The sequence below is a fragment of the Schistocerca gregaria genome, chromosome X (assembly GCF_023897955.1).
Source record: "Schistocerca gregaria isolate iqSchGreg1 chromosome X, iqSchGreg1.2, whole genome shotgun sequence".
NCBI lineage: Eukaryota > Metazoa > Arthropoda > Insecta > Orthoptera > Acrididae > Schistocerca > Schistocerca gregaria.
Genome location: NC_064931.1, coordinates 299407310 through 299419616, shown reverse-complemented (window position 1 = coordinate 299419616; position 12307 = coordinate 299407310). Strand labels below are relative to the sequence as shown.

Sequence of the window (12307 nt, the reverse complement as noted above, 5' to 3'; positions counted from 1 at the left end):
TGCTGTAGAAATAGCAGCATTGGTCAGAATTATGTCCAATTGTATTGGAATATTATCGGAGAAAGAGGGGAAAATATATGACAGAAGAAAAATAAATAGTTACAAAATGTAGAATAATTTAATATAGTCGACAACAAATGTCAAATAATCATACAACAATGCCTAAGGTGTATGTTTGATGTTAAACAAACTGTACTACTCAGTGTGCATGGGTGTATAGTTGCGATAATGTTAGTTACATAAGCCCATCCACCACGGCAAGGTCATATCACATTAGATGGAAAAAATGTTTTTAATTGTCCTCGGGCCAAAAATTGCATAAAAAGCATAAATCAAAATCAAATCAGATTATTAATTTCCATGTGACTGGAGCAAAACATGTTCAGTGTGCTGTCCACCATGTTCTGCACCAAGTTGAAATTGAGAAACAGCAGGTTCCACAACTGATGGAAGTGTTTCCGGGATCATGTTCAGAATATGTTGCACAATTCGTGCCTTCAGTGCAGTTAAGTTTGCAATTGAAATGCTGAACACAATGTCTTTCAGGCAGCCCCACAGCCAAAAGCCACAAGAATTAAGATCAGGTGATAGGGTCGGCCAGACTGTAGGGGAATGGTGGTTGACAATTCCAGCATTTCCAAAATGGTGCTTTAGCAGCTGCTTAACTGGATTTTCTATGTGCAGATGTGTGCCATCTTGCATAAAAATGATCACATTCACATTGTTAGATTGCTGGAATGACATGGTTGCACAAAACACTCATAGTGCTTACCAGTGGCAGTATAGGTAATGGGACCGGAAGCACCTGTATCTACAAAAAAATGAGGCCCTATGGTAAATGATGACGTAAACCCACACCACACAGTGACCTTTTCAGGATGAAGTGGTACTGGTTGATTTGCGTGTGGAAGTGGCTCCGTGTCTCCAAAAAATCTTCCATGGGCAATCATTGTCCACTACCATGCGAGAAAGAAATTCTAAAGCAAAGGTATCTCTTGCTAACAGGTCTACAGGAAGCAACTTCTGCACATTGGTAATTTCGAATGGATTGCAAAGAAGGATGTTTCATAGGATTTTATGCACCATGCTCATTCTCCATGCACTACATCTTTGCACACCTCCACTCATCTCCTTGTGCTTTGCTGTGGCTACTTCTGCCACTGACGTCAGATCAATTTGTTTCTCCCTCTACCAGGTTGCACACCAAAAAACCCGTCTTCTTGAATTTCTGAATCATTTTCACCAGAACCATGACAGTCATTGGACTAATGCATTCTTTCAAACCCTTCAGTGTCTTTAAGTCAGAAGAGTGACATATGCACAGTCATCAGTCTTGTAATAAAACTTAACAAGAAGAGCGTGATCCTGCTTTTATACATTCATGGTAAACATTGCAGATGCGAAATTAGGAAAAGCCATGTACTCAGTGTTCATACTAACTTCAGTGGGTCATGCATATGGCTGGTGTTAACATTTATGTATTGTGACACAAAGTGCTAACTGATGATCAATTTTCACACTATTCTTTTCCTCTGCCATATGTTTTCCCTCTTCTTCGATAATATTCCATTGCCGTTTGACGTCATTCTGACCAGTGGTGTTATGTCTACAGTGTTTTGAAGTTTAACTTAAAATTATAATCACACTGTGCTAACAAAAGTGAAGGTCGACTAGAGTAATCCTTGAAGGTGATGTAAGTGCAAGGATAGACAAAAAAAACATTAAAACAGAACTGATCCTGAAAACATTAAGACTACATTCGCATGTCAGCTAACCTGAAAAGGTAATATACGTGGCAGCCAGCTGAAAAAGGCCAGTAGACCTGATGTTAAAAACGAGAAGGCATAGAGGCAATAAATGAGCAAGCAGTCCAAACATTAGCTGTAGCACCAACAGGAAAACATTACCAGTCACAACTACTTTCGAATAATCAGCAGTTAACAACCACCATTATACATCTACCAGTAGTTATGGCTCTTTCTTATTCCATTCATGTATGGGGCATAGTGAGAATGATGATTTAAATGCCTCCATGTATGGATCCCTGTGGGAGCAATATCTAGAGGCTTTTGTATTACCTTCCTGCAGTCAAATAAACCCAGTTCATGAGACTTTGTAAGTGGCTTCCTTAGGATAATTTCTGTCTGTCTTCTAGAATCTGCCAGTTTAGTTCTTTCAGTGCCAGTGACCTTCTCCCTTAGGCCAGATAAAAGTGAAACAATTTATTCGTGCTGCCTTTCTCTGTACGTCTTTAATCTCTCTTGTTAGTTGTATTTGGTCCAGGTCCCACACTACAGCAGTACTCTAGGGTAAGTTGCATGAGTGGTTTGTGAGCAGTCTCTTTATAGACGGCTTGCATTTCCCTAGTATTCTGTTAATAAACAGCAGTCTGCTAGCTGCTTCACTCATGACTGGGTCAATGTGATGGTTGCATTTCATGTCCCTACTAACAAGGAAAGGATGCTTACTCGTCTCCACTCAAATTTATGGTACATGTAGGGTATGGTGAGACAAGAAAGTGCCCTAAGTGGAAACTCCAGATGGCACAGTGTTAGGGAAATGAAACGAATTTTGATACGGATCCATCACCATGTGCACCATATCAATTGTTTCTTAACAATGTGTTCATAAAGTGGAGTTTCTCTCATTGGTATGAGAATGAATATGTATTCGAAGGGTAGCAGGTTTGACTCCACCTAGTGGCAAATATTTTGTGCTCTTTAGCAGTGCGTACACTACTGATGTCACAATTAACTGCCACATCATATAGGTTGTTTTGGATTTCTATGTGCACATCATCAGCATAGGACGAAAGTCTTTAAATATATGACGAACTGTTCCAAGAAGAAGGCAGATTGCCAACATGCAGTATCAAAGTAATTCCCCCCCCCCCCCCCCCCCCCAACCCGGTGCCACCAAAATGTACGCCACTTGTGCAACCCTGCAATGTATATTTTTGTTGTCAGGTAAAAAAATCAAATAAAAAATGTCAAAACTGCACTTACCTCATCAAGAAAGAAGACGAAGAAATCGCTTCCCGAAAAGCTTGCATCAGACTACATTCCATTATGCATCACCAGCTATCCTAGCATTCAGAATGTCAATAAAGTTTTTTTCTACGGTGACATTAATAAAGAATGTCACTGAAAAAAGGCGGCATTTACAACATGCGCAAGATGTGGTCAAAATTATTGCTTCCCCTGTTTGTTTGATGAATATCACCCCAGTACATGTAGTTGATAAATTGCAAAAGAATGGAAATATAGATTTACATACACAATGTTCCTATGTATGTGTTAACTACAATCCCTTTTTAAATGTTTGTCCTGCATTTCATCCTATGCCTATACTTTTTGTGCTTAAATAAATTAATCTATATGATGATGTGGTTAGTAATGTCAGTAGTGTGTGCATTGCCAAGGAGCCCAAAAATATTTGCCACGTGGCAGTCAAACTTGCAGCTCAATGAGAATCCGATCTCTTACTGCTGAGCTACACTGTGCTTCCTAAACACATTGTCCAGGAACAAATGATGGATGCACTTGGTGATAGATCAGTATCAAAATCCCTGTAATTTCCTAAATGGTTGACCATCTGAGGTTCCCACTTAGGAACTTTCATTTCTCACCACATTGTACATGTACCATGAATTTGGATGAATTAGGTGATAAGTAGGTGTCTTCTCCCTCTCCCTATAAGCATTAAACACGAGTATTCGTACGGATTCACAGATTCCAACTGATTCGCAGATTCATTGGATAATATGTTTCTCTGATTTTGGGAACTAAAAAAATTTCATTTTCCTGAACATTCAAGCTAAGTTCACAATCTATGCACCACTTTGAAATCTTTTTCAAAGCTGGACTGAATTCTTGTGCAGTGTCTTTAAGACAGTACTTCATGACAGATAACTGAATCAGCAAGAGTCTGTGATCATTATTAATGTTGCCCACACAGTCATTAATATACAAAATGAAAAGATAGATAGTTGTGACACTGCCGGGACTACACCCAAAGTTAACTCCTCTGTTGCCGAGTCCAAGGTAATATGCTGTGCCCTCCCTACCAAGTAATTCTTAGACCAGTCGCAAATTTTGCCTTGTACCCCATAAGATTAAATTTTTATGGTCAGCACAAATGTGTAACTGAGTCAAATGCTTTTGGGAACTCAAGAAAGACTACATCTACCTGACATTCTTGATCCAAAGGTTCAAGTATGCCATGAGAGAAACGTGATAGTTCGGTTTCATTGATCAATGGTTTCAGTATTTGTGCTGTTTGGCTCAGAATATGTTCTAAGCTTCTGTAACAAATGGGTGTCAAGGTTATTGGATGATAGTATCATGGATCACTTCTGCTGACCTTTTTGAAGATAGGCATGACCTTTGCATTCTCCCAGTTACTGGGCACTTAATTTATTTTTCTCCCCCTCCCCCCATTCCCAACTTCTCTCTGATAGATTATAGTTAACAGAGGAGCTGACTTTGCTATGTATTGGGTATAGATTCTGATAACAAATCCCCATGGCCTGATGGAATTGCTGAGTTTTAATGATCTCTGCCATTTCTGAACACCATTGAGAATAATACACTATGTGATCAAAAGTATCCAGACATGCTCAAAACTTATTTTTTCATATTAGGTGCATTGTGCCACCAGGTACTCCATGCCAGTGACGTCAGTAGTCACTAGACATCATGAAAGCAAAATGGGGCACTCTGCAGAACTCATTGACCTCAAATGTGGTCATGTGATTGGGAGTCACTTGGGTCATACATTTGTATGTGAGATTTCAACACTTGTAAACAATCCTAGGTCCACTGTTCCAATGTGATAGTGAAGTGGAAATGTGAAGGGTCACATACATCATAAAAGTGTACAGGCCGACCTCATCTGTTGACTGACAGAGACTGTCAACAGTTGAAGAGGGTCGTAATGTGTAATAGGCAGACCATTACACAGGAATTCCAAACTGTATCAGGATCAACTGCAAGTACTATGAAACTTAGGTGGGAGGTGAGAAAACTTGGATTTTATGGTAGAGTGGCTGCTCATAAGCCACACATCACACCGGCAAATGCCAAATGATGCCTCACATGGTGTAAGGTGCGTAAACATGGGGCAATTGAACAGTGGAAAAATGTATGGAGTAACGAATCACGATACACAATGTGGCGATCAGATGGCAGGGTGGTGAGTATGGTGAATAGTCAGTGAATGTCCTCTGCCAGCATGTGTAGTGCTAACAATAAAATTAGGAGGTAGTGGCATTACGGTGTGGTCGTGTTTTCCGTTAAGGGAGGCTTGCACCCCTTGTTGTTTTGCGTGGCACTATCACAGCCCCGGCGTACATCAATGTTTTAAGCACTTTCTTGCTTCCCACTCTTGAAGAGCAATTTTGGGATGGGGATTGCATCTTTAAACACGCTCAAACACCTGTACTGCATGGCCTGTGGTAGAGTGGTTATACGACAATAACATCCCTGTAATGGACTGGCCTGCACAGAATGCTGACCTGAATCCTATAGAAGACCTTTGGGATGTTCTGTAATGCCAACTTCATGCCAGGCTTCACCAACCAACATGGATACCTCTCCTCAGTGCAGCACTCTGTGAAGAACAGGTTGCCATTCCCTAAGAAAGCTTCCAGCACCTGACTGGACATAAGCTGCTAGAGTGGGAGCTGTCATCAAGGCTAAGGGTGGGCCAACACCATGTTGAATTCTAGCATTACTTATGGAGGGTGCCACGAACTTAAGTCATTTTCAGCCAGGTGACCAAATATTTCTGATCACATAGTGTATCTATTTCACTCATCTTCTCAGTGGTATGAGAATTAAGTTGACACAGTACTCCTGGATTTTCCTTTGTAAAGGAACATTTGAAAACAGAGTTTAGCATTTCTGCTTTTGCTTTGCTACTTTAAATTTCATCTCTTGCCTTCTCAAAGACTGATGGGCACTAAATTTGGTGCCACTATCAGCCTTTACATATGACCAAATTTCTTTGGATTTTTTGAAAGAATGTTTGACAATACCCTGCTATGGTAGTCATTTAAATTTTGTCACACTACTCGTGACTGCCAAACACATTTCATTCAGTGTCTGTCTCTCTCTCTCTCTCAAAGGACAATACTTTTTGTACTTAGAAGGGTGTACTGAAAATTGAAGCCTCTGAATTCTTTACACGAAAACTCATAAAGCTTCTATCATCAACAATTGACCACTTTATTCTGCTTGTCTACATATTTATTTCTCAAGATGGTCAACATGGTGGCACATACATTTTGCAATTAGAGAACAGTTTGTTGCTACTGTCATTGTAGAATGTTTGATTTCAACGTATTCACAAACTCGTGTCTGTGTGTACTGAGTCATCGCTATTGAAGTGAAGTTCTCAACGGTGTTGTTTAAGGTTTGGAAACAGATGAAAATTGGATGGGGTTAAGTCAGGACTGTATGGGGTGCAATTGATGACAGCAAAAATGGGTTGTTGCAGATGTCAAAGTGCTTATGTGGTCTGGCTTTGCCCTACTGAAAGAGGGGTACTTGATGTGTGGATGAACTGTTTGAATTCTAAATTTGGTTACAGCTTACTGCTCCTTTTACACTGACTTCGTTACCTTCAACCTCATTTTACATGCTGTGATTCAGAGCTCTGTACTGGCAGAGGACTGCCAATATGCAGATGAAGGGAAAAAGATTTTGAATTTTAATAACACTTTTTTCAGTTTAAAGAGTTTCCACATAAACCATTTGGAGGCATTACTTTCAGGCATTCCCTTCTATGACCCATTAGTCTGTTAAGAAGTTTGACAGTGACTGTTTACTGTGGAGGATCTCTTACATCATAAACTATTGTACTAGGTATGTGTGTATCTACTGCATGGTCAACTAGTCTTTTAAACTTGAGCCATAGTTTCTCTACACACTCCTGTCATGAGCCTAAATGTTTCGTATTGAGGTGTGATACTACAGCTCCTGTGTAGAGTTTGCTGAATGTAGAAGTCTTTCTTCAAAGTCCATGTCAGAAAAGAAATAAAAGAAATGGGACATACAGAATTTGAAATGAAGCCTAGGAAAAATAGAGAAAGCAATATGTCTAGAACAATAATATAACCTGTGAGCTTATACAAGGCAAAGGAGTTCATACAAAAAAATAATTGGTGGTGGTGGTGGTGGTGGTGGTGGTGGTGGTGGTGGTGGTGGTGGTGGTGGTGGTGGTGGTGGTGGACATAGAACCAAATGACTGACAGTGAGCAGAACACACTGAGATCCATTCATAGCACTCAGAAAATGCATAACAAACAATAGAAAGATTTGCATGGACATATGGGGAAAACCATTTTGAATCCATCTGGAACCTCCTACACAAGGAAACACTCTGAATACAGTACAAAGAAAACTAAAGACAGCTACACCAATATAACAAGACAGTGAATATCCAAGCAAAAACAAAGGCAAATCACAAAAGGCTTCAGGATCAGAGAGCATATATACAGAACACTTCAAAAAAATCCTGTCATGACAGAAGACTACTCGATGGAAGTAATGTATTCACGAAATGCATGACTGCAGGAGAAATACCTGAGTAATGGACAGCATCAAAGATGAAAATCCTTTCCAAAGGGAAAGGAGAAACGTGCAGCCTGGACTCATACAGAGCACATAGCTCATGAAAAAACATCTTTCAAAATTTTCTTGGAGATTTACTGCGAAGTACATGCCCAATTACAAGAAAACTAATTTTGTTTCAGAAATGAAAGGAGCACCCTACGTGTGATGAACTGAAAAAGAGAGTAAGCCCAACAGAGACTAATATATCCAGGAAAAGAAATTTTGCACTCTTTATAGACTGCAGAAAAAAATTTCAGTATTAACAGCAAATTCAAAAAACATTGCCTGTTAGTATGATGTGTAAAGATTCAGGAGGCAAAGAACAGCTAAAAAAGGCGCTAAACAGGTTCATGTCATGGGCTCTGGAAAATGGCTGACAAACCCAGCAAAACCAAACAGATGATTCTCAGAAGAGGTTGTAAACTCTCTCCATAAGACAGTGTTTCTTGAAAATAATCAATTAGAAGTGATACGGAGATAAAACAGCAGCAATGAAAGCAATTTCAACATCCAAAAACTTCGAAAACTCACAATAAATTTGACAGTGATAATGTAAAACTTCATAGCACCAATAGCAACTTAAAGGAGCCATGTAATCTGAGAAAAAGTAAGTCGATGACTTCTTAATGTTAGTGAGAGTCAAATCCCACACTAGGAAATAGTCTTGGCATCAAGAAAACAGTGCCTTAAAGACTGGCTTGTATCTTCGTGAAACGACCCTTCTTCATAGAATACATCAAAAGGCTGATACTGCTGCCACATATGACGGCCTACAAAATCACAAAACTCTGAGAGACAAATCAGTCTGGACTGACTTCTGTTCAACTGGCGCCATAATGAGAGAAGTCTGAAAACAGGTAAGCTATGAAATTCATGATGTGCAACATGTTTTTTTCACCACATGTTCTGCCAAAATGATTTCCACCAGCTGATTGAAGACTACATGTGTGAACTGTGCCACGAACACCGTGGAAGATACCATGCAAAAAATGACAGAAACAGATTGTCAGTAATAAAACTATAGTATGTGACTCAGTTTTGTATTTACATATTGAGTGCATTTTCAGTAATAATAATAAATAAAGCAGATTAAATCACATTCCCCATGTTTCTCCTGGGAGGAGAGGATGTTGTTATGCATATTAGCCTATCATATAAAGATGTGAGAGTTGAAGTAATGGAACATTAATTCAACTTATAAAGAGTTTGTCCTTAGCGTTGTTACGAAGCCTTTACACACTCTTGGATGAATTCATTCAATCTCTTTGGAAGTTAAGAAACAGACAAATGTTAATCCAGCTTCTAGGCAATTCTTGCAGATTTACAATTATTCTGAGAAAGTGCTTGTGGAAATACTAAAAATTTTTAGTGTTCTTCCCTAGGGAATTGAGGCCCAACTTAAACAATAGATCTTTAAAATGTTTCTGAAACATGCTCTGTAGGTCATTTAGCATTGCCCAGCTATGAATGCATTGTCCAATTTGGTGTTTTCCGCCAGGAATGCTAGTGACCAGTAATAATACTGACCTTGGCAAATCCTGTGGTTCATATTATCAGGAAGGAAAAAAGGTAGGAGCAACAATAGATTAATTTTTAAGGGCATCTTGTCACTATATTTTGACACCATAAGTTACCAACCGACATGGGCAGTAATGACATATAAAAGGAAAGAAAAACATTTATAGAGGAATCATGTTCTTACTGACAATGCCGCAGCTGCAGTATCCAAAGCTGCTAGAATTTGAATGAAATACATTTCCATTTGTGCTAGTTTCGTGTATTCAAATTCCATGAGATTTGGAGTGCCACAGCTATGGCCATGTTGATTAAAATTGAGTCACCTTAATAAAGAAGTTTTTTGAATATATGATATCTACATAACATTATAAAAAGGATAGATTGCTACTCACCATATAGGGGAGATTGAGTTGCTGACTATTGCAGCAAAAATACTACTAAATACTTAGCTTTCAGCCAAAAGAGACATTTTGGCCGAAAGCTCACATGGTCAGCAGTCTTCTTTTTGTGCATATCTGGACTCATCTCCTCAAGAAGGTGAGTAACAATCTATCCAGCTGGGATTTTCCATTGTTTAACTTTTAGGTAACACACACAGTTTTTAGTAAGTGTTGGTTGTACAGTGATCTGCTGGTGTACATTATTTTCCTAGCAAAATTTTGAACTGCCTTTCTCAGTTTGGCAGTCGTGTATTATGTAGGAGTGGCCATAGGCTCTATTGGTGTTAGCAGGTGTGTCCATTTATTTCGCTTATTCCCTTCATCTCGCATGTTGTTACTGTGGGGTCTTTGCTAATACTATTTGCTTGAAGGTTGAACAATCACAGAAAATCTTCTTTGACTCTTTAATCTATCATTCCTTGTTTGGCTGAAGGTAACGATGCACTAGTTATGAGGTGAAAAATGTGCACTACTTCGAATCTACTTTTGACACTTGTAGTTAAAATACACTGCAATTTCATCATATTTGAGAATTGTTGAGCGACATAGTGCTGGTCTCATTGGTAATGTGGGGGCTAAAACTGCTCTCACTTTTTAATTATAGGACACCTCTGGTGTCAATCTTCATCTTGAGTTAGTAGACTAATTTATCTAACCTTATTAAATAAATGCTTTCTACTATATACACTGAGGAGGCAAAAGTCATAAGATACCTCCTGATATTGTGTCGGGCCACCTTCTGCCCAGCACAGTGCAGCATCTCGACATGGCATGGACTCAGTAATTGGAAGTCACTTGCAGAAATACTGAGCCATGCTGCCTCATCAGGTGTCACAGTTGCACAGGTGCTGGTGGTGCAGGATTTGGTGCATGAACTCAAGTCTCAATTACATCCCATAAATGTTCGATGGGATTCATGTCAGGTAATCTGGGTGACTATATCATTTGCTCAAATGATCCACAATGTTCCTCAAGCCAATCAGAACCAACTGTGGCTTGGTGACATGATACAGTGTCATCCATAAAAATTCCATTGTTTGGGAACGTGAAGTCCACGAGTGGCTACAAATGCTCTCAAAGTAGCTGAACAGACCCATTTCGTCAATGATCAGTTCAGATGAACCAGAGGACCCAGTCAATTCCATATAAACACAGGCCACATTTCTATGGAGCCACCACCATCTTGTACAGTGTCATTGACAACTTGGGTTCATGGCTTTGTAGGATCGGCACCACACTTTAATCCTACCATGAGCTCTTACCAGCTGAAATAAGGACTCGTGCTGTTAGCATAGGCACTTGGGTAGGTTATCTGCTGTCACAGCCCACTAACACCACATTTCACCACAATGTTTGAATGGATAAATCCACTGTATCCCTATATTGATTCCTGTGGTTATTTCACACAGTGTTTGGTGTCTGTTAACACTGACACCTCTGCACAAATGTTACTGCTGTTGGTTAAGTGAAGGCTGTTGACCACTGTGGTGATAGGCAATGCCTGAAATTTGGTGTTCTTGGCACACCTCTTAACATGTTGGATTTCTGAATATTGGATTCCTTAACATTTGGTGTGTAAATTCCCATCATGCATCCATAATCATGTTTGAAATGTGAATTACTTCAGTACAAATGATAGCTCTATCATTTCTGCGCTCTTGCATGCCTTGCGCGCACAATACTATCGTTGTCTGTATATGGACATATCAATGGCCTATGACCTTAATCACCTCAGTGTGCAGCTTACTTGCCATTACTATAATAATCACTTCAGATGCAGTGGTTGCAAGATTAACCTGAAAGTTGGATGTTGCAGTATTTGTAAACATTTCAAAGACAGAATTACTTCTACTACAAACTTCGTAAGAAAGTTCAGAATTAACAATAGCACCTTATAGAGCCTGGCAGCTAACTTGCAGTAATAGCATTCTGAAACTTATTTAGAGTACATTTACAAAGAATAACATGGTTGTAGATTGAAAAGAATCCCACAGATGTGTACAGATAAATATCCAATCAGAAACTGAGAAAGATTGTGATGATGATAACAGTCTATCCGAAGCTCAATTTCGAAATATTCATTCCAATTCCAAAGTGATGTGGAACAGCACAAATGATGTTTCATACACTAACATGGATGGTGAACTCCACAAATGCATAACGGATGGAGAGATTATCTTCTTTCCACTGTAAACCTATGTTGTTATAGACATCAAAAATTGCTTTAATGGTGCATAAAATTCTTCATGCAAATTGATGATAAAATAGTTAATAAATATACCAAATTTTGCTTTGATAATTGATGTAAAGCATTGAAGACTGTTTCAGTTGAACAGTGACAATATCTGATAGTATAGAGATGTTAAGCAAAATTAATTTCACTTGTGCAGGTGGGACACCATTGAAAAGTATTATTTTGTAACTGGGTATTGGGCTTGTTGCATGAAGTAAAATCTGACAGTGCAAATACAAAGAAAGGTGAATATCGTGTAAACAATTAAGCGTAATACAAAAACTTTGGTATTTTGCAACACATTAAACAAAGTTTGACTCTATCTTAATTTGGCATCATGCCACTGTCACTGTCTGTGAAAGCAGAATACCTTTCAAGGTTAAGAATCCAGTGAGATTTTGAGTAGTACAGGAGATCAATGCCTTAGTTCCAAGTCAGCAAGTAGAGATCACTTGTTAACTTGTGATTCTCAGGATACTATAACAGTGATAACATATATT

General features: G+C 39.0%; 1 protein-coding gene across 19 annotated transcripts in view; it reads left to right on the top strand.

Moving 5' to 3' along the window:
- LOC126297808 (ELAV-like protein 1) overlaps positions 1-12307 on the top strand; it is a 199612-nt gene that overhangs the window by 169197 nt on the left and 18108 nt on the right. The gene's annotated exons all lie outside the window — the stretch shown is intronic.